This window comes from Barbus barbus (genome assembly GCF_936440315.1).
Source record: "Barbus barbus genome assembly, chromosome: 44".
Lineage (NCBI taxonomy): Eukaryota > Metazoa > Chordata > Actinopteri > Cypriniformes > Cyprinidae > Barbus > Barbus barbus.
In genome coordinates, this window is record NC_136722.1 from 6,292,986 (window position 1) to 6,316,573 (window position 23,588).

General features: G+C 37.0%; 2 pseudogenes across 2 annotated transcripts; one reads left to right on the forward strand and one right to left on the reverse strand.

Moving 5' to 3' along the window:
- Positions 1-1,162: 1,162 nt before the first annotated feature.
- LOC306863262 (actin-related protein 3B-like) lies at positions 1,163-19,195 on the reverse strand (annotated as a pseudogene). The gene is made up of 12 exons: positions 19,152-19,195; positions 16,310-16,365; positions 15,836-15,960; positions 13,757-13,867; positions 13,266-13,361; positions 10,589-10,696; positions 10,288-10,431; positions 9,755-9,928; positions 9,574-9,723; positions 2,342-2,467; positions 1,339-1,422; positions 1,163-1,258 (listed from the first exon to the last, which is right to left on the reverse strand). The product of its transcript is annotated as an actin-related protein 3B-like (transcript).
- Positions 19,196-20,557: 1,362 nt separating this feature from the next.
- On the forward strand, positions 20,558-21,274 carry LOC306863263 (DNA repair protein XRCC2-like; annotated as a pseudogene). Its single transcript has one exon. The product of its transcript is annotated as a DNA repair protein XRCC2-like (transcript).
- The last annotated feature ends 2,314 nt before the right edge of the window (positions 21,275-23,588 follow it).

Genomic DNA, 23,588 nt, shown 5'->3' on the forward strand with positions numbered 1-23,588 from the left:
AAGACCCAAGTGTGTTCCTTCTCAGCATGTTTAGACTTTTTCTCCCGAAATTTAATGAGTTTTTTTCTCAAAACACAATGACTTTTTTTTTCTCGTAATTTAATGAGTTTATTCTCAACATTTAATTTTGACTGTTTTTCTGCTAAATTTAATGAGTTTATTCTCAACATTTTATTTTGACATTTTTCTCGAAATGTAACAAATTTAATCTTGCATTATGACTTTAATCTCAAAATGGTTTTATTTATTTTTTTATTATTGCTTGATTCTAATCCTCTTCCGTGCTTATACTACACCGAAAGGCTTTTATGAAATGTTGTACTTTGAATCCACCCTACTTATCCTAATAATTTTTTTTTCAAACAATTTCTCAATCTTACCAAAAAGTTCTAAACAACACATACTGAATGTATGAACCAGATCAAATTATGTGATCTAATCTGATTATATGATTATAATCAGTTATGCAATGATTTTATATATATATATATATATATATATATATATATATATATATATATATATATATATATATATATATATATTTTTTTTTTTTTTTTTTTTTTTTTTTTTTATCAGCTGTGCCATGAAGTCATATGATTTCTTTGATTGAAGAAAACAAAAATGTTATGTTACTTTTTTATTTTTTGAGATTAACCGCCATCAGTCACTGCATCCTTTCATTGCATGGAGAAAAAAAAGCAGTTTGGACATTCTGCTAAATTTCTCCTTTTTGGGTCTGAAATAACATGAAGACAGAAGTTTCACTTTAGGCTGACCTATTCCTTTAAATTATGAACAGAACTCAAAAATGGCAATGTGTTGCAAAGTAAACAGTCCCCACTTTATAGCTTCGCCTGAGCAGCCTGCAGTCGATGCGCAATTCTTGAATTCCTCTTTTATGCTGCATTTGAAATATTGAACATTCAGCGCTTGCTATCAATGCACAAGCCTCAAGTCTCCAGATCCAATCCACATAATACCCTTGTGCCTGGCTTTGACATTTTCACTGATAAACAAAAAGCTTTGTTCTTTCTATTCTAAGCTTGTCAAAGCCTGCCTTATTCCTTTTCAAAGAGGAGTGGAAATCAAAGCGTAGTACGGGGAAGTGATAAATCGATTGAATTGATATCTAGGCTTACAGTGGGGTGCAAGACCAGCACTAGGACATGATGCCAAAGACCGGGTTGTGGCGACAGATTCTGGGTCCAAATTCCTCATAGACCTTCTTAGAGTGGCAGACTTGGAAGAACTCAGGCTTTAAGAAAACAAAATGTACAAATATATTCAAAATGTTCTTTAAAGAGACTGTGGCATAATGAAATATATGAGCATTACCGTAGAAGCCAACATCGATCCACCAAACCACACGGCAAATCGCTGCATGTGATGAGATATCACCTGCACCTCCATGGGCTTGGGCTGAAAGGAGAATCAGATGTACAGAAAAAGCAGAACGAAAAAAGACAATAAACCTAGCGAGGTGTGTAGCTGCCTATTGCTATTGACACAGGCAGCATCCTGACTGTTACGAAACCTACTGTGGGACTTTTTTGCATGTATTGACGTTTTATCTTTTATTCTTACATTATTTTATTTATTGAATAAAATGCACAAGACAAGAGTTGGTACATTCCAATTATTGATGCGGAAAAATGTATGCGCATATAAGGTTCGCTTCACTATTCCGTGTGAGAGCTGGTGTACAGCGGTCCTTTGTGGAAATGCTGCAGCCTTTTATGGAGGGAAGTTGGAATTGTGCAGTTTTATAGACTGTGTTTTCATTATTAAGCTCTGTTTAGGGTTTCTGTGGGTTTAAAATGTTTTTAAAAGCATCAATTCACCCTTCCACAAATTAAGGCCTTAAAAAGTCATGGCTCTTGTTTTCCCTTTGAATTAAGTAGATTTTTCTGAGCCCAAAAATCTTAAATTTACCTACCTGCAGAAATCCTGTTTTAATTACGCTCTTGACACTGACTTTATTTGCACATTTTGCACATTTGTTTTTAATAAACAACTATTGTGTCCTTGTTCGATCAGGGAGGGATTTTCCTTTCGACCACTCGGGTGCAATTACAATGGTCTATTTTTACAGTTTCAGAACTGAAAGAAAACTAAACAAATATTTCTCTCACCTCATCTTATCTTTCCAATGAGTTTGCGACAGTGTAAGCTGTTAAGATACATGCAGTGCTGCCATAGATTTTGGGCAGAATATTTAAGAACCTCTTGAAACAGCCGTTGCTAGGTCTCAGAAAAGAGCAAGAATCCAAAACGCATTGTAACAAATGATAAATGTGAGCGTGAGGTGAGAAATTCAGAGACAGTAATGAGATCAGACCTTTATTCTCCCGCCGCTGAGCTCCTCGCTCATTTTGAGTCTGGCGTCCACCACACGCTTCAGGTCCCGCTGCAGCCTGCGGCCAAAGTCTCGAAACATAGTGGAGCCACCAGACAGGACTATGTTCTAATTCACACACAAACACACACAATTCTGAAATATATGCCGTTCTATTATGTTCACCCCCTAAAAAAACAACATAGTGCACTAATATATCATTCATGGAAAATGTAATGCAAAGGCATCTATAAGCATAGACAAATTTGCTTCTGTTTGAATGGACTCATTTTCATGACAAGGACAAAGCATTACCGCTCCACTTTCCATGTGCTGTATATAAGGAGTAAAACTTAATTTAACCAAAGAAATGAATCAAACTCCACAGCATTACAGATATAAAATCACTGAAATTAAAAGAAACATCTTTGGGTAAAATGCAATAATGTGGAAACAAGTAATACATTTAGATTGTGTCCTCTTATTAAATAAATCCTCCAGTCCACAGAATGTTTCAATAAAAAATAAAAGCAAAATATTGAATTTTTTCCTTTATACTTCTGTAATAAGCTACAGTTACGTTTTTATTTTCTGCAGACACTTACAAGGCCAGTAGAGTTGCATGCTGGGAATAAATGACCAAGGGCTGACTGAGGTCAGCTTGTAACAGGGTATCTGCAGGAGATGTGTGTTTCATTACAGGTTTCAGGGTTCAATTTTTATTTAACGAACTAGAGAAGATATCCTGCTATTTGGATTAGGAAATGCTGGTTTCATCTAGGAAATAAAAGGCTGGCTTCTTCCATCTTTTCTGATGATGAGTTTAAAGGGTGAATGGACCGTGGCAGTGGACCCTTTCACTCAGGTGAACAGCTTTTAATCTGCACTGCATGGTAAGAGATGTGCATACTAACATGCACCTTTTTCATTTACCCTCTGTTCTTTGGTGATATCAAGATGCACATAATTCATTTAATCTATAATTCATTTTGTTCTACCTGAAGACTTAACCCTCCAGATGAGGATAATCAAGTAATGTCAAATTTACACTGCAAGGGTGGCACAGAAGTGCTTCTGAAGTGGCAGTTAGGTTTCTTTAATATTTAATGCTGTTCAAAGTTGGAATAAATACACTGACATTGCAATTACAATTGCATAATTGTATTCTAGCAGCTGAGGTGGGTCAGAGAAGGCATCATTTGGTGTAGCTTTTATGCAGCATTATGTCTTTACATTGAATTTTGAGCAGGCATAAAACAACCTTCACTCAGCTGTGCCTTAATATATTTTGTTTAAATTTTGTAAGGTCCTCTGCGTTACCACCTCTGCTTAAAGTTGTGTAAAACAATCTTACTAGGGCCACTGCAAGATGTGAGTGTCTTTTTCCCCTCAAGTATCATGAAAGCTTTCTGACATTATGCAGCTTTTACAGTTCACAGATTTCAATAGTAAATATCTGCGCAATCAATCCATGTGCACAGTTCTACGTCATGTACTAACCTATTTCCTATGCTTATGAAAGACAACCTAGCAATTACAGTATGTGTGTCGTTGCCCCCACACATTCTACATGCAAACCCTGGGTCTTTCTCCTGCAAGCACCTTTCCACTTTTCACCATTCAATCAATTGTAACATCTGCTTATGATCCTTGATGGTCGTTGGGACTTTATGTCTTAAGAGACCCCTTTTAGCCTTTTGACATTTACATATAATTCACAGACCTGGCCCCACATTCTACCTTTATATGGATGCTAAATTGCCAATGGTGCCCCCCCCCCCCCCCCCCCCCACTGTCAAAAAGATGGTAAACAGATCGACTATCTGTTCTCTCCATCAGATTCAAACACATTCCAAAGAGAACTAAATGACCCTCGGTACCAGGCCTGGTTGACCAGTGGACTACCCCCACGATTACAAGACACATAACACACACACAGAGACATTTTCTTTATTTAGACCATAATTAATCAATTACAAATGTATCTGGTATAGGCTGTGTTGTTTGTATGTTTCCTTATTATATTAGCCTAGTTACCACTCGTTATTCGCATTAGTAAGATCTAAACACTCATATTCAGGTGTATGAATGTATCTCTGGTTTAATATCTTTTAGATGTCTCTTTCTTGATATCAAAATGATCTGCTCTTTATTCCTCAAACAGTGGTGTACACTATGTGATCATCATACTGTTTTTACTGTACTGTGGGCAAAATTGCACCGATTCTCCAGACCAGTCATAAAACATGCAAATGAGGTGTCAAGTGGGACAAAGAAACACTTTCCCGCTGAAACTATGTGCCTTGTTATTGGTCAAACTAACCAAAATGGGTGTTACAGGGAAACCAGATAAAACTTCTCCCACACCCAAAAGACGACGTCTTCTCTTTACTTTCGGTGCCCTGGAGACACACATATCACCTTGGGAATCTCACGACTCCCCTTTCGGGGGAGTCCGAGCTTCTGGCAGTTTTAAGTCCAGTAACTTTGTCAATTCACTTTGGACCAATCAACCCATGAATGGAATGACGAAGCTAAAGGAATTCATCAAGAATCTATGCATTATACATGCACCAGGACACTTTACTCAGCACCAACAAAACCAATGCAAGTAACCGCTTGTTAACTATTTAGATGCGCTTCTAGGCTTCAACCCTTTTTAATTAAGGTGATGCGATTCTCTGATGGTTCTTAACAGGTTGTGGTGTATAAATGTATGCATTAGCTGATATATAAATCTCTCTCTCCATGCCTTCCTTGCGTTGGCATCTATGTTTAATGTATGTATGTTTGTGTATAGTTCTATGTTGCATGTTCCCCTGTAGTGTAGTTTAATAATCATCCATATGTATTCACACTTGGTTGTCTGTATCTGCTGCTCACAGAACGAGGTCACTTTAACGTTCCAGTTTTGTTACATGCTCTGCGAGCAATGTATCAGTAAGGAAATTATTTTTCGTGGCCAGAGAAATCATTTTCCTTGGAGTCAATAGATAATTAAAACTGTCCGTACTGCGGACGAACAAATCTTTTTATTGTACTATTAATGCTACAGTTTATTCCTGAGGATGAATATAATTGATAACAACCCGTTATGATTAATTATGTTCATCTCACTTTGAGTTAATTTGCTACACAATTCTTGATGATAAATGGTTTGAGAACAAAGTTTCATGTTTTATTCTATAGCTGTCCAAACCAATACACACAACTGAAAACCTCCCCTTTGTACATGCTGGGAGAAATATAGGTATATTAAGGTTTGAAAGCAGTTGTTATTGTGTGTGTGCCCATAATGAGTATTGTAGTTCTCTATTGTAGAAATTGCCCTTCTGCCCACTCTGAAACTTTTGTTTAAAAAAAAACTTTTTTTGCTGACAAATGAAAATAAATCCAATAATCCTGTAGTAGAAAAAAAAGAACAGAACTGGCTCACAGGTTGGACTGCCATACATTTTTCAGTTTTCAAGACAAATGGTGAGCAAGTTTTCGTGGTGTAGCCTAAATGTCACTGCATGTAAAATATGTCATACACGTTCGCAGCAAAAATAAAATAAAATAAAATAAAAATAGAAAGCACTTCCTTTGTAAAATATGTTTGTATGGCCAGCACAACACCTTCATTCTAGTCAGCTGGCAGTAATGCAAAAATAACTTGACAATTACAAGTAAGTAACAACACAAAACTGTAAAGAAGTTACTTTTTAAATTAAGTAACACAATATTGTAATGCATTTAGCTTTAGATGTAGCATTCCTAAGACAGATACCTCAATACCACGACTGAGGTGCCTTTGAGCAAGGCACCGAACCCCCAACTGCTCCCCGGGCGCCGCAGCATAAATGGCTGCCCACTGCTCCGGGTGTGTGTTCACTGCTGTGTGTGTGCATGTTGGATGGGTTAAAGGCAGAGCACGAATTCCAAGTATGGGTCACCATACTTGACAGTATGTCACTTCACTAATGTCAGTTCTAGATACAATCCTAGATGAACCAATCACTGTTCAGAGGCCTTTGTTGATTAGTTTGCATATGCTGCCATACGCTGTTTACACCACAAGAAATCTTAGCAGAAAAAGAAAATAAAGCTAAAAGAGCATCAAAGCACTTTCCATTTAATATCCAATTCCTTCAGTATAATGCAGAGTGAAGTTTGTTTTGAAGGCAAATGAATAGGAATCATTTCAGTGCACTGTGATATAGATGCGCACTAATTATCAGTGTGCATAATTGAATTTGTCAAGACGCTATTTATTCAGTCAGGCTGCGAGTTGAGAGATATAGAAATGGACACTGAGGTTATTTCAGAGTTGTTCATCCCATTTGCAAGGGATCAGTTAAAGCTCTCTCTACAGTGTAGAGTATTTGTGAACTCAGTGGATAAACACTGACCCCTGCTGGACAAATAAAAGAGCTGATCCAAAGCAAAAGCAATATTCAGTCATTGAAATATCCACAATTCTGTTTCCTCTTATTTTGTGCCTCAGGATATATGGATGTGTGCTGGGCTCCCGTTAATATTTTGTTTAAAGGTTAAAACAATAGACAGTAGGGGAGGAAAAAATGTAAATGAAAAGACATCTCACCTTATAATTAATACCAATCACTTTTCAGTCACTCTAGGTTTACTCTAATACACACATGTGCATTAGCTGGACCAACCTGAAAAAAACTTTTTACTGTGATTTTAGCAAAAAGAAACCTTGTAGTCCGATTTTATTAGTGAAATTGATGTTTTGGAAACAAAATTTTGACAAACAGTTTAGAGTTTTATTCTTTCATTATTCAAGCAGACAAAAGCTGTATTTGGATGACAAGAAAAAAAAGTACAAAAACAAGAAAAAGTAAACTTGCTCCAATAAGGACTTTGGAAAGAGAGGAAAACACCAAGAGTTTGAGTTTGAATTTGATCAAATTGGATATCATAAATATGTCTACCATGTTTGTTGCTGGCCTATATTAATGCCCCTTATTGTACAAATGTAATTTCTCATTCACTGGTCAGCTTTACAGTGAGGTCTGAACACTGTAATGTACAGGGTCAGTGCTAACTTACTGAAAAGCCAGAAGTTCTGCTGATCTGTAGCTATATTTGATAGAGCAATGTAATTTCTCTTAATGTAATGCAACATTACTTGGATACGAGCAGTGTTGGGAGTAAGGCGTTACAAAAGTAATGTATTACAGAAACTGATTACTTTTTGATGTAACAGTAGTGTAAGGCATTACTACTCAATTTTCAGTAATATTTTACTCTGTACATGTTCAGTAACGCTTGCATTACAACACACTTTTAGCCCAAAATTTATTTCTTTTTAAAATTTAATTTAAAGTCGGATCTGACTTTTTTACGTCCCTAGGGCCGGGCTTCGGGCCAATATTCACGTCATAGTTCAGACGCGGGCCGGTCCTCGGGCCTATTTTAGGCTTCTCCTTATCTGTATATTTTAGACATCCGTCAATTATTGATGAAAAGAATTGCCATGCTGGTGGAAACAACACGAGTCCGTGCTGCCGCAACTGTAAAGAGCATCAGCACAGCTGAAGAGTTCTGCGTTCAAACGAGGAGCGTCTCGCTACAGCCCACAAGATCCAGGGGGCATGGTTGGATCCAGATCCAACTCCTCCCACCTTACATATACCTAAACCTACCCATCTCCACCCCCTGATCCCTAAACCCACCCATCTCCACCCCTAAACCTACCAATCTCCACCCCTTAGATGTGGATCCAACCATGCCCCATGGATCTTGTGGACTGTAGCGAGCCCTACTTGGTTCAAACACACGCAATAAAGCTTGCAGTAAAGCCCCAGCAAAAGTAATTAGGCTACCATGAATGTGTCCGCGGGGGAAATAGTAAGGATTCACCATCTCCTCATTAGACGCGCCTTTAGAGAGAAGTGCATCTTCACGGATAACGATTATATTAAATCGTTTTTGTTTTCATTTTTATTTCGTTAAGTAGTAATTTAAAGCTTTCTATAGATATATTTATTATGTCGGTGAGGCATGTATTCGCTGTCTTTCGGTTCATCTTTGTGAAGCTCTCCTGTTCAAGATAAAAACGCAACGTTTTGTTGATATTGTGAGTGCACGGGTTCGGATCGGTAATTCTGATAAGCTGTCGGACACAGGCTGGGCTAGGCTAGGGCCTCAGCGTCTCGGGCCAGGGCCGGGGCCTAAATTTGAGGCCCGTGAAGGACTCTAGTACATTCTGTCATTTTAGAATGTTAAGTTCTACTTCTGTAGTTATTTTGGTGAAAGTAACTCAAAAGTAATACAGGAGTCATGTAACGCATCATAATTCTGAGACAGTAATATTGTAAGGTAAGGAATTACTTTTAAATAACAGTAACAAGTAATCTATAATGTATTACAGTTTGGAAGTAACTTGCACAACACTGGATACGAGTATAAGTGCTCGCTGGAGTTTAACACTCCATTCCACTTAAATTGAATAATCCTGAATAATCAAATAAATGTGAAAGGGTAAATTTACAATCCCCTCCTCTTGTATTATATAATGTAATAGGAAATTATAGTTGTCTAAATCCATTGTATCTATTTTGGTATTAAATAGTAATGGTATTGGTATTATTATTGGTTCATGACGTCACGTAATACGCAATGACGTTGAAAAGGTCACGGTTGACTTAGGCGGAAGTACCGACCTTTTCCACGTAATTGCGTATTACGTGACGTCATGAACGCGCATCACAGAACAGAGCAAGGCGAGCATTTGTGCTTATAAAACTTAAAACTTTTTTATTTATTTTTGAAATGACCGATCGTTTCGCTAGATAAGACCCTTATTCATCGTCTGGTATCGTTTAAAGCCCTTTGAAGCTGCACTGAAACTGTCATTTGGACCTTGAACCATTTGGGTCCCAATGAAGTCCATTTTATGGAGAAATGTTTTCATCAAAAACCTTAATTTCTTTTCGACTGAAGAAAGAAAGACATAGACATCTTGGATGACATGGGGGTGAGTAAATTATCAGCAAAAGGTTTTTTAAAAGTGAACTAATCCTTTAACACTCAAGATATTATATAGGATTCAAAATTCAGTTGTGTTCATTTGTGAAGATTATCATGATCAACAAAATGTGTAAGAATCAAACTTTTGTTGGTCATAGAGCTTATTGGGTTTTAGTTGAGGGAACCAGGGTTCCCTTGGCCTACAAAAATACGTCAAGACTGCAGCACTCTGCTGCATGATGAAATTGGTATTGTACCTTGTAAAGTGGTCTTCTGACATCGATAGGGCAGTTCTGAATGACTTCATCCACTACATCTGAGATTGGCTGCATGAAGTCTGGGTTGGCAAAATACAGAGTGAAAAGACCTTTTACTACAGAGTTTCCAAAGGTCATTCTGTATACATGCTGAATAATTCAGAGAGTGTGGTCTTTTTACCTCGGGGTGAAAAAATATCTCTGGTCCCAGAAAACGCTCATATCCAACATCTATTTGAAATTCATTTTTGCTGATTGCATTGATTCCTTTGTACTTTTTGATCCATTTGCTAGGGTCCATGTCATATTTGGTGAATTCCTTCACTATGTCTGGACAGATGTAGCAATACCTTTCCTTAAAAAAAACAGAGTAATGCAGATGAGTACAAAAGTTTTATTAGACATAAATATGGATATTATATGGTTATTTTCTATTATAAAATGAATACAGATAGGATAATCAGAACCTATACTGACTGTACAGTCACTACATAGTCAACACATATTAAACATTGACATCAAATACTGATTTGAGTTAAAATGATTTCACCTTGTGTGTAGATTTTCAGGGAAAAAAAGTAGACAACTGTGAAATGAATCAAGTTTGCTTTAGATCTCTACAAAAAAAATAAAAAATTGATCACTCGGTGTCACAGCTGACCTATCAGAATGAGGCATTACAGAGAGAGAAATATCATCCCTGCTGATACTTACTTTAACAGCTTTTGCAGTCTCCAGTGACTGTTCTGGAGGAATGCCGATCTCTCTCTCTCTTAGCAGCTGTTGAATGAAGTAGGTGATGTCTCTGCCTGCTATAGGGATGTGCTTTATACAGCTGCCAATCGCATAACCTTCTGCCTAAGAGATAAAAAAGAAACAGAAATCAGCCATCTAAATTATTGAGGAAAGCTTTAACAAACATATACTTGCAGATCACACTTAATCTAATGCAATGAAATTTGTGTGTGTTTGGCATGTGTCTACTTTTTGAGGGTACTTTATGAAAATAGTTTACCACTGGTATAGCATGAGTAACCCCATCACCACTATCAATCACGATTCCTGTTAGTGTTCGTTCTCCAACCTGTGTTGAAGTCCACGATGCAGCCAATGCCAAAACAGCCTAAAAAATAGCCACAAAGATAAAATTGCTGTTTCTGACATATTCCTTGCTGAAAACAGGAAAGTGCCTAGTGTGAATGATCCCTACATTTACCTTGGGTAGATAAAGCAATGCAATTCAAAAAACATAATATATACTGTATATATACAGCGCTGTTTGAAAGTTTGTGAGCCCTTTCTATATTTCTGCATAAATATGACCCAAAACATCATCCGATTTTCATATAAGTCCTGAAAGTAGACAAAGGGAACCTAATCAAACAAGCGAGAGAAAAATATTTTCAAAAGTATGGATTAGCAGTTAATTTAAAGGTGAAATTAGAGTCCATCTGTGCAGAGGTGTTTCAGTGCAATGACTGTCAAATGTCAGTACGTGACATGTTTTATTCAAAGAACAGGGATCCATCAAAGTCTGATCATGTTTGTGGAAGTGAATCATGTCACGAACAAAGGAGATTACTGAGGACCTCGGAAAAAGAGTTGATGTTGCTCATCAGGCTAGAAAAGGTTACAAAACCGTCTCTAAAGAGTTTGGACTCCACAAATCCACAGTCAGACAGATTGTGTACAAATGGAGGAAATTCAAGACCACTGTTACCTTCCCGACAAGTGGTCGACCAAAAAAGATCACTCAAAAGCAGAACGTGTAATAGTCTGCGAGGTTGTTCCCAGGGTAACTTCTAAGCAACTAAAGGCCTTTCTCACTTTGGCTAATGTTAATGTTCATGAGCCCACCATCAGCAGAACACTGAGCAACCATGGTGTGCATGGCAGAGTTGCAAGAAGAAAGCCACTGTTCTCCAAAAAGAAAATTGCTTGCTAAAGATCATGTGGACAAGCCTGATGGAGGACTATTGGAGAAAGGTTTAATGGTTGGATGAAACCAAAATAGAACTTATTGGTTTAAACGAGAAGCTATTATGTTCGGAGAAAAGAACACCCTGCATTCCAGTTTAAGAATCTTATCCCATCTGTGAAACATGGTGGTGGTAGTATCATGGCTTGGGCCTGTTTTGCTGCATCTTGGCCAGGACAGCCTGCCATCATTGATGGAACAATGAATTCTGAATTATACCAGCAAATTCTAAAGGAAAACTTCAGGACATCTGGACAACAGAAACTTTACCTTCAGTTACTGCAGCAAAAGGGGGACACACCAGATACTGAAAGCAAATATTCACATACTTTTGCAATGCACATATGTAACACTGGATCATTTTTCTGAATAAATAAATGACAAAGAAAATATTTTTCTCTCACTTGTTTGATTCGGTTCTCTTTGTCTACTTTCAGGAATTGTATGAAAATCTGATGATGTTTTGGGTCATATTTATGCAGAAATCTACAAAATTCTAAAGTCTTCACAAACTTTCATGCAGCACTGTGTGTGTGTGTGTGTATATATATATATATATAAATAATATTAAAAAAATATATTAAATCTGATGCATTATAAACTCCTCGTGTCAAAAAAGTCTATATAATTTATAACCCACATATTATAAAGTTCAGAATAAGCACAAACTAAAAATGTTTCCTTCATATTTTTTAATGCAATGACTACTTTTGACTATTTTATAACTGAGGTGCAAATAACTATAACTAAACAGTGACATTAACATTATTTGTACTTATTGTAAATAATACTTATCACTACTTGTACTTGGTGTAAATAGCCTTGGTTTTTTTAAGCCTGCTATCAATGGTAAAGTGTGTTTCTCACACTTATTTATTGTGTTGCAACTGACTAATAATTGAAATACTAAAACTAACAACCAAAGACACAATTTCACAGACTTTTTTTTTAATGTAAAGCTCAAATAGATTGTCACAGTTGCCTTGGGAGGCGTGAGGAGACGTAGGGTAAACTCAAAACAGAATTTCTTTAATAACTCAAAAGGTAGGGCATACAGACAGGCAGGAACAGACACAGAATGACATATATGAGCAAACACAGGACACTGGAAACACTGGGCTAATAAACACATGAGGGACTAAACGAGGGAACTAAGGAGACACACCTGGAATCTAATAAAGAACTAATCAAACACAGCTGGGACTAATAGAACTGAATGGGGACAGGAGCAGGAAACACCAAATAAGGGCACAAGAGGGAGGGAAACACAAGACATGGGGAACCAGGACTGACATAGATGAAGAAACAGCAAATTCTCCAGTTTTCAATTTCAGGTACACTTTGAGTCTTAAATTTCATAGGTCTTCATGTATTTTTTTATTTTAATCTTTGACAAGCTACAATAAAGTTATTCTATATTTTATCTGACTTTTTGTGAATTGCATGGAAACCAGTGGGAGATCAATTTGACCCCAAAACAATCGATGTAACCAAAAATTGTACAGCTTTTTTAAAAAGCATCTATTTGTCAAAAATGAATGTAATTCATGATCCTAAATTAGAAAAGTCAAGTATATTATGGGGAAGTCGTGGCCTAACGGTTAGAGAGTCGGGCTCATAATCCAGTTTCGGGCTGTCAGTCACAGTTTTCTATGTTTCTTTGTTTATGTCCTCCTTTGTAACGGAGTTGACATATTTAAACACAAAGGTTTACCTGAACGGCAATATATAGTCATGGGACGTTGAACGTTTCAAACATGATCTCAGCTAAGTATTCCTGGTTCTCTGGGGTATTGAGAGGAGGTTCTGTCTGAAGAGAAAATATAGCATTGCAACATCTGGATAAACAGACATAAAAGGTCTGTTGAATAAATGAAAATGTGGCCTTTTGTAACGTAAAATATCAGGCGCATATAAAGGGTGTTTTGTCGTCATCAAATGGAGCAGCGAGACAAAGGCACACAAGCAGAAGACACACTGGAAACATCCTGTTTGTGACATAAAAGCACTGTTGCACTCTGGTACAGACAAAGCAGCATAATCTATCATTATGCAAACAATAAATATTTCAATGGCAGCTTCAATTATGTATGGGCTTCCTCTGTTTCTCAGTGGGAAGAATATGTTTCACAAATCACTTTAAATTACTGTGCCAAACACTCCATAATGTCATCTTTAAGATCTTAGAATCTACAGTCGACATACCATCAAGAAGTTGTGGTCCTCTGGTTCAGCTCTGAGATATTTAAATATGACCTGCTCCATGAACTTCTCCATGAGGTCCCAATCCTCAACAATCCCATGTCTGATGGGCCACTAATTTGAACAGAGAAAAAGACCATTACATGAATTCCTCATTACTCTAGTTATAGTTAACATTGTCTGTTGTCCCTCGACCAACACAAACTTTTCATTCGGAATCTCAGAAAGAAAAACCACAAAATAAGAACAAGACAAAGACAAGGAAAAATACACTCATCAAACAGTTATGAAACACAATAATACAGAACCGTTATGAAATATGATGTCATAAGGTGGCATGTACATGTACATTTCAAATAAACGCATTTAAGGGTTATTTTTCCAATGTTCTTTTGGCCTTTGTTCTCCAAAAACAAACTGTCTTTATGGCTTCATTTTTTTTAAACAGGTTCTCTTGCAGAATCTTCATGTCGTTTATATCATCTATTCTTCTTTCTGATGTAAAAAATATGGTCTGTCCCTGATGATGAAAGGCAACTCAACAGTATGATGCTACCACCCCTTGAGAAAAAGAAGTGTGCTTAATTGTACTGAATGTGCACTTGAAGTGTATCTCAAGTATAATGTAACAATAGGGTACATGCAGATAATATATGTGACCCTGGACCACGAAACCAGACTTAAGTGTCATTTTTTTCGATATTGAGATTTATACATTATCTGAAAGCTGAATAAATAAGCTTTCCATTGATGTATGGTTTGTTAGGATCGAACAATATTTAGCCGAGATACAACTATTTGAAAATCTGGAATGTGAGGGTGCAAAAAAAATCGAAAATATTGAGAACATCGCCTTTAAATTTGTCCAAATGAAGTTCTTAGCGATGCATATTACTAATAAAAAATGAAGTTTTGATATTTATGGTAAGATATTTACAAAATATCTTCATGGAACATGATCTTTACTTAATATCTAATGATTTTGGGCGTAAAAGAAAAATTGATAATTTTGACCCATACAATGTATTTTTGGCTGTTGCTACAAATATACCCCAGCGACTTGAGACTGGTTTTGTGGTCCAGGGTCACATATTAATGAAGTAAACTTAAAAAAAGTAAATTTTCATGACTGTTGGGATATTAAGTACACTTTTAAAATTATAAATTTGACTTTAAATCATTATATTTTCATAATATTTTGTGGTGCTTTAAATAAGAATACTTATTTTGACTAACATACCAAAGCACATGTAAAGTTCTTGATGATCATTTTAGCTGTAGTGTGTTATTCAATATTAATTTGGATTTGTCTCATACTTTATGAAGTTTGCTTCACTGATTCTGCTATTTTTCTGTTTATTACTGTGAAACTGTTTTAAACAATCTGTATTTTTTTCATAAGGAACTGCCAAACTTTTAAAAAGCTCTATCACTTAATCTCTTATCACACTGACTGCAGCTGAGCGATGGTTTCTTTTGTGCCTATCCTCATACAGCTCATGTCAAGCCCTTGATATGGTTGGCTGGTGCCCCTTTGCTCAGTGATTGAACCCTGTAACTCTTTCAGTGATCCTTCACCTCTCAAGTCTTATTGTTCAAGCTGGGTTTTAAAAGACAGCCTTTTCTAGGCAGTGTCCGAGTAGCTTTAGACTTCCTGATAATTGAACCATTGCTGCCCCCTGACATTTCCAAACACTCTCGTACATTTCATGAAATCGTTGGATGAGAGCAGCTTTTTTTTTCTCTTCTACTTACGCACAGTATTTCTAGTTTAAACAGGACGTTTGGCATAACATATTAAAGTAACCATCCCCACTTTAAATAGTCTGTTTGCTACAGTACTTGCTAGGAAGTTTTCCTTTTTATACTAAAAAAAAAAGTCTGTTTTAGAAGTACACTAGCATTTAGATGGCTTCTTGGGTCTTCAAGTACTGTATGAACAATAGGTCAGCATTAGTACTTTTTGTGATTGCATACAACAAATATGCTTATAAACATCCTAAGGTAGACTGTACAATGTCTACAGGCCTAAAACAACAGACTGATACAATAACCATTGTACTTGCTTAAAGAAATTATCACCTTGGTTGCATAGTTGGGCTTATCAATGGCTTCATCTCCAATGAAGAAATCGAGGTCATCCACCCCTTTCACGAGACGTCTCTGTGCCTGATCTCCAACACTGGCTGTCTCTCTGATTGCAATACCTACAATAACAATGCTACAATGAGTTGGTTATTGTAGAAATTGCAAAGCACATTCATATAAAATATACTCAACACACATTTGAATATTTAACAGTATCAATTGACAAAAACAATACAATCGATAAGTGTTATGAAAGGATGTGTGTTGTTAACAGGCTCAGAGCCTACAGTATATTGAGGTTACAGCAGTGGTGAATAACATCTTTAAATAGTCGTTCCCTAAGGCAGAGTTTAATTAAATTCGTGATCCAAATACTATATTCTGGATCTGAGTGCTGGACATGCAGTTTTAGTCTTCACTGATCGGCCCTGCTGCGCATTTAACAACTAAAACTGGCGGGCAGCTCACAGGATGGCATGATGAACTGGGGCTCCGTGTTTCCTGCATAACCAATCTTGGTGTACCTGAAGACGAAGAACAGTATATCATCATCATGAACGAGATGAATGAATCAGAATGACTGTGGTTCAGTCTATTTGTTTATAATTTTTCAATCAGTATTTCCAGTGAGTACATGGTCTTTCCATTTATCAAGCAACAGCTGTGGTAGTTTATTATATATCTATAATGCACCTGATTAATGTCTCAACATGGCAGCCAAGTAAATCAAGACCAACATAGTTTAGATGAAAGCATAAATCATACCAAAAACCATAAAAGGAATATTGCTTCCTATACACTCTTATTTTTTCATATGCAGATACTAGATGCTTACATAATCAAGACACTGTTACTTCTGCATTAGTTTTTACTAGTGCTACATGACTGAATTAATCAGACAGCTCAGAACAGATACAAAAATATGCATGTAGGGCATATATATATATTAGGGATGTGCAACAACACTCGAGTACTCGGCCGTGACAGCGATGATCGTGGAAAAAAAAATTCTGATTGGTTATAGCAGCACTTTGGGTGGCACCCTGAGCTCTGTTTATTCAGCTTGCAACAGCATGCTGTTCAAAGTATAGACGTGAGAAGAGAGACAAGCTAGGTTTTGAAGCCACATAGTGATGTCTAATATTGTCACGTTGCACTCGAGCAAGGAGCGAGGAGACACGGAGATTTCCAAAAGCCAGGTTTATTTAATCCAAAACAGGGAACATGGAGCTTGGGGTATCGACGAACACATATGACGTTTAATACCGGACACAGGGGCTGGGAAACACAGGGCTATTAAACACTGGGAAATCAGCACAGGAGAACAGAAACAGGTGTGGGGCAATTACATGCAGGGCTGGGGACAAATTAACTAATGATTACAGGAACGAGGAAAGTCAAAATGAGACACGAGAGGAGGGGAAAACAAGAGACAGGACTGACAAATATAGGATGCGTTGGGATATTAACATTTATTTACATGCTGAATGCGCTGCATATTACTAGTGTTTAGTTTCATGCTCAAATGCAATGCCTGATGTTGACTGAATTAGTTATCTGAGACGGTCATATTGCTTTTAGATGTTTCTTTTAAAAAATACTGATCCTATAATAATGCAGCAGTGATATTTTTCCTCATATTTGTTCAACAGTAGGCGTGAAGTCATGGCCTAATGGTTAGAGAGTCGGACTCGTAATCGAAAGGTTGCGGGTTCGAGTCCCCGGCCGGCAGGGATTGTAGTGAATGTACAGCGCTCTCTCCACCCTCAATACCATGACTGAGGTGCCCTTGAGCAAGGCACCGAACCCCCAATTGCTCCCCGGGCGCCGCAGCATGGCTGCCCACTGCTCCGGGTGTGTGTTCACGGTGTGTGTGTGTGCATTTGTTCACTACTCACTGCTGTGTGTGTGCACTTGGATGGGTTAAACGCAGAGCACCAATTTCGAGTATGGGTCACCATACTTGACAATACGTCACGACTTTACTTTACTTTACTTCAATTAAAATGGTTTTCGTACTTTGTATGGCTTCGAAAACACGCAGGCCATTTTAGGAATCACTTGATAATGTAGATGAAAATATAGCACAAATCTGCCATAAACATTAATGGCATACGCATTATAATGAGAACTTTATAGAATGTGAAATCTGTAGTGAATTCTGTCCTTGCCCGTGTTTCAAGCGCACTGTTGAAAGCGCATCACGGCGGGAGCGCTATCTATTTCGCTGTAGCACGTAACTTAAAGTTCACTGGCATATGCATCCTTTTGTGCAGATACAAGTTGTAATGTTACGTTTATGTTATGTATCTAAGTTATCTGATTAATATCATAGGAAGTGTCATATAGAACAGGTTTCAGTTTATTGGCATAAAGTCAGCTTCACCTCAGGCAGCTATTCTTATTTAGATGCTTCTTTTAATAACATTGCTGCATCATGATCATAATCTAACATCTAATCGTGTTCATGTTTTCATGTCTTATTATTTTTAACATTCATTTTCATAACAGTCTTCAGATATTTTCATTATCTCCATTATGGCCATGCCCCACCCCCGAGTACTCGATTAATCGTTTTTGAAACCTATCGATGATCGAAATAAGAAATTGCCAAAAATGCCCATCCCTAATATATATATTAGTGCTGTCAAACGATTAATCACATCCAAAATAAAAGCTTTTGTTTACATAATATATGTATGTGTGCTGTGTATGTATTATGTATATATAAATACACACACATGCATGTATATATTTCAGAAAAATATTGATTTATAATATAAATTATATGAATGTAAATATAGACATGTAGATACATGTAAATATTTTCAAAATATATACTGTGTGTACATAAATATCCACAGAACACATACATATATTATGCGAACAAAAACTTTTATTTTGTATGCGATTAATCGTTTGACAGCACTAAACACACACACACACACACACACACATGTATGTATGCATACACCCCACATCCCAATTAATATATCCCTCATCCATATTTGTGAATTCATGCACATGACCCTAATCAAAACATATTAGAAACATTTTTAATAAAGTTTAGGAATAGTAGCCTATAGTAATTCAGTATATATCTCCTACCTCAAATACATGCTTCCATTGCAATCATATAATGGCATATCTGGTGTCACAAAGATAATAATTAAACGCAAAATAATGATAACGAGCCAAGCATTTCAAGTTATAGTGTGCAACAGCACATTTTTCATACAGATTTGTTATCAACTTGATATCTGTCCAGCAGAAATCAAACTGGAGGATTATAAAGGTGTAAAAAGCTCACCCTGTCCCGCAGTCTGTCACGCACGGAGGGGGCCGCACTGCCATCACCAGCTCTGGACACAAACACACCCGTGTCACAACATTACCGACGTCATCTACACAGAAAGCACGTGCCGTTTACAGGGTTATCAGGTTTACCTTTATTGCGGTATGAATTATCCCTTGATTATGGCGTTATTTTTAACATGCTGGATCCACTCGCGCTGGCACGTCATGGTCCACAGGGCTGACAGCCAAATTATGAATCCTACTATGATGAAGGCGATTTTATTAATATTCATAAGCCAGTCTTCGCCACATGAAGTGTTGTAGTTAATAATCATGAGCCAAGCCTTCGCCAGCGTCAACATGGCGTGATTAATATCCATGACTTAAACAATTAGGCTCCGTAATTTCATGAGTTGACAAAGTGCCTACACTCACTGTTTACTTTCTTAACCTCAGCTTTAAGTGGCAGACGTACCTAGATCTGTTGGTTTGTGTTCATTTGATCCAAGATTATATGGCGAATCGATTTAGAAATAACGTTAGCTCACACTAACTCGGATTTGTTTAGAGTAATTAAATATATATAGCCTATAAAGGAAATATGTTATCAATGAACGTTGGAAAATTTGCGGATTGTTGATGATGATTATTTAGATATTGGCAGTATTTATTTATTTAGTCACGTTTTTATTGTGTGTATTTTTGATTTGACAATATTGGATGTTAAATAAACACACAAATGCATATATATTCATACATACATGCATAAACAAGCAAGTTGAAATCGAATTATACCGAAGTCCCTTAGGGTAAACTCTAGATGGCAGTCGGTCCTAATTTTACATTAGAATGAGTTTGTAATCCCTCCGTGGTGTATAAGTGATGCTATAAATTATCTCATTGCCTTATTATTCTCACAGAAAAGTTTTTATTATTCTTATTTCATGATATTATGTACAATTATGTTTTTTTTGTAAACAATGTTGTCTCACTTTCAAAACGTTTCAAATTATTGCCCACTGTGTTCTTTAGACCAGTGTCAGAAATTATTTTTTTTATAAAAAGGGCATATCAATACATTTACTTAAATTCCATTTCAGTTTTTAGTTTAGTTTTTAGACTTAGGAGGATATAACTGGAAATGTTCAAATACTAGCTCAATTTCCAGGTTTTTCCCAACAAAAATATGTCATCCATGCAGCACTCTATTAAAGTCTAAAGGTCATTGCACACTGAGTCTGATTTTTTTTTTCGGATTCACCATCCTTTCCTATCTAAATGCTTGCAACGGATGTGAAAATGCAGAAAATCGAATCTGATCCGATTTTTTTATGACGGACGAAAGTTTCGGAGGCAGTGTTCAAAGACCTTAAGTCTTAATTCAGTTCTGCATCCATACAGGTGACGTCGTAGAGTTTCATGGCTTGGAGGGCACAGGAAAGACAGAAACCTTGTGGAGGTCTGGAGGTGGCAGTGGTCTTCGTTGACACGGACTACCACTTTGACTTGGTGAGCGTTCTGGAGGGACGTTTGGCTGAAGACTCTAAGGAGGGTGACGGCTCTGAAAATGAACCCAAGGAGAGGGTACATTCATGTCTGCGCAGGCTGTCTGTAATGCACTGCAGCAGCTCAGTACAGCTCCTCCTAACCCTACACTACCTCAAACACATTTTCCAGCCAGCCCTCTCTCGGCCTTCTGGTCATTGACAGCATTTATTCCTTCTACTGGGTGGACAGATTCAATGGCGGCGAGAGCACTGTTTGTCAGGAGGCTAACCTGAGAAAGTGTAGCGAGTTGCTGGACAGACTCTGCAGAAACTATGGCATTGTGTTTTTCGCCACCACTCATGCTATAATGAGGAACTATGGATCTGATCCAGGGGTGTCAGAAGTGCCCAGCTCATCATCATCATCTCGCAGGTGGAGGTCAGCTGATAGTGCTACGGACTTTGACAAGCCCTACCTGTGTAAAGCATGAGAATAGTAACTCACAGGATGCTGTTCACTAAAAGTCATGTGTCAAATGACCACAAGCAGATTTTCTCCACAGCATGTACCAGCATAATGACCAAAGGTGTCAAAAGATGCTTGTTTTATATCATGGAGGATGGTATTAAATTTGTATGTGACAAGTGAGCATGTACTAAAAATCTCATCACAGGACATATTTGCTTTTCAGGTTGTCACACAATTAGGAAGGCTACTTGGTGGACAAAAAAAAATCTTAAAATTTCCAATTATTGTCTGTCAGTGTGTTAAATGATCAATAATTGCAATGGAACGTTAATACAGAAAAATATGTTGGTTTATGCTGTAGTTGTTAGATTAATGGCTAATGAAGAGTTTATTGTATTCACTTTTATCGGAAAAATAAAGAAAAAATTAATTTTTGTCAAGTCACTTATTTATATAGCGCATTATGCAATTGAGATTTTCAAAGTAACTTCACAATAATATGGAAAATAAGCAAATAAGTGGTGCAAACATATGAGATAAATTCAAATTCAGCTCTAAACAGTTGACAATAGTGTCATTGATTCACTTCAGTTTAATAACAGTAAAGTTAATCTATCATGAAAACTTCAATTCTGTTAAAAGCAGCTCAAGATAATAGTTCTGTTATTCAGCTCAAATTAAATGACAGTATCAATGTGGCAAAATTGATGAATTATGAAACAACTTTGACTCTGCTGTAAAGCAGCTCTACAAAATACAATAATGATATTATTCAGTTCAAATGATTTTAAAATTTGTGTTCATCATCATCAGTGTCAGTGCCATCAAATCAATAATAATGTGTGTCTATATATGGGCATAGAATACGTGAGGTCAAGTAGAGAAATTACATTGAGAATGAGAAAGAAATGAAAGACAGAAGCTTTTGTGATTGTTCCATTCTTTTATCCAGTCAGCACACAGGCATCTCTCAGGTACAACCATTAACATTAAAAGTGAAAAAAAGTGCAACTGCAGAGAGCCTAAGGGCTGGTGTACAAGTTTGTTTATAAGAGGAAAAAAATTGTGAGACATGAAAGACCATAGTGCATCAAACAGTGGAAATGCATGCACGCAAACTCACATTCACAAAAGCCATTTTGGATAAATAATACAAAAAAAAAAACCTTATTAAAGTTAAATATCAAAGCTTGTATAAATTAGTCTTCTATTGACCATGGCCAGATCATATGTGGGTCAAAAGCACCCAGTTCTGCTTCTTTGATTTGACATACACGGAGCTGTATTTTTTATCCACCAGCGTTGCAGTGACGGTGTGCATTTTGGCTCAAATATGGACATATCACTTTCCCACTGATCTCTTTCAGGTAGTGCGAGGTGAACACAACTGCACACTCCTGGTTGTGATAATAAACGCGACAAATCTTCTTCTGGTGCTTACCCTTGAAAGGGCTCCCATCCTCCCACATATCTGTAAGTGTGCACTCTTAAAAAATAAATAAATAATTAATTTAAAAAAAGGAAAGATTCAGTGGCTTAGTAAAGATTACAATCAAGTTTACTACCTTAAAAATATCTGATTATCACGTGAGCTACTGTATTGTTTGAGTTGGAAAAACCTAAATAAATGCCTAAATATCCAACTGTTCATTTTGGCTAAATTTAGTTATATTTATAAAAAAAACACACACGCACAGGTGGGGTAAATGCCCCCATCTTGCAAAGCAATTTGCTTTATACCTTTACAGCAGAATCAGAGTACAGGCAGTTTTAGCTTAAGAATATAATCAATAATTATGAGTTACAAAATTATAGCAGCCTATTTGAAAAATATTGTTAGCTGATGCTAATTAGCTAGCTACGGTGGTGTGAAACAGTTTTTGTCCCCTCCTGTTTTTTTTGTTTTTTTTGCATATTTATCACACTGGAAGGATTCAGATCATTAAACTAATTTTAATATTACACATAGATAGCCCGAGTAAATACAAAATGCAGTTTTGAAATAATGATTTCATTTATTAAGGGAAAAAAGCTGTCAAAAGCTGCCTGATCCTGCTTGAAAATGTAATTGCCCCCTAAATCTAATAACTGGTTGTGCCACCCTTTGCAGCAACAACTGCAATCAAGCATTTGCGATAACTGGCAATGAGTCTTTCAAATCATTTGCAGAATTGTTTTAATTCAGCCACATTGGTGGGTTTTCAAGCATGAGATAACTGTTTAAGGTCATGCCACAGCATCTCAGTCGGATTTAAGTCCGCACTCTGACTTGGCCACTCCAAAACCTTAATTTAGTTTTTCTTGAGCCATTCAGAGGTGGACTTGCTGGTGTGTTTGAGATCATGGTCCTGCTGCATAACCCAAGTGCGTTTGAGCTTGGTCACAAACTGATGGCTGGACATTCTCCTTCAGGATTTTGTGATAGAGTGCAGAATTCATGGTTCCGTCAATTATGGCAAGTCGTCCAGGTCCTGAAGCTGCAAAACAGCCCCAG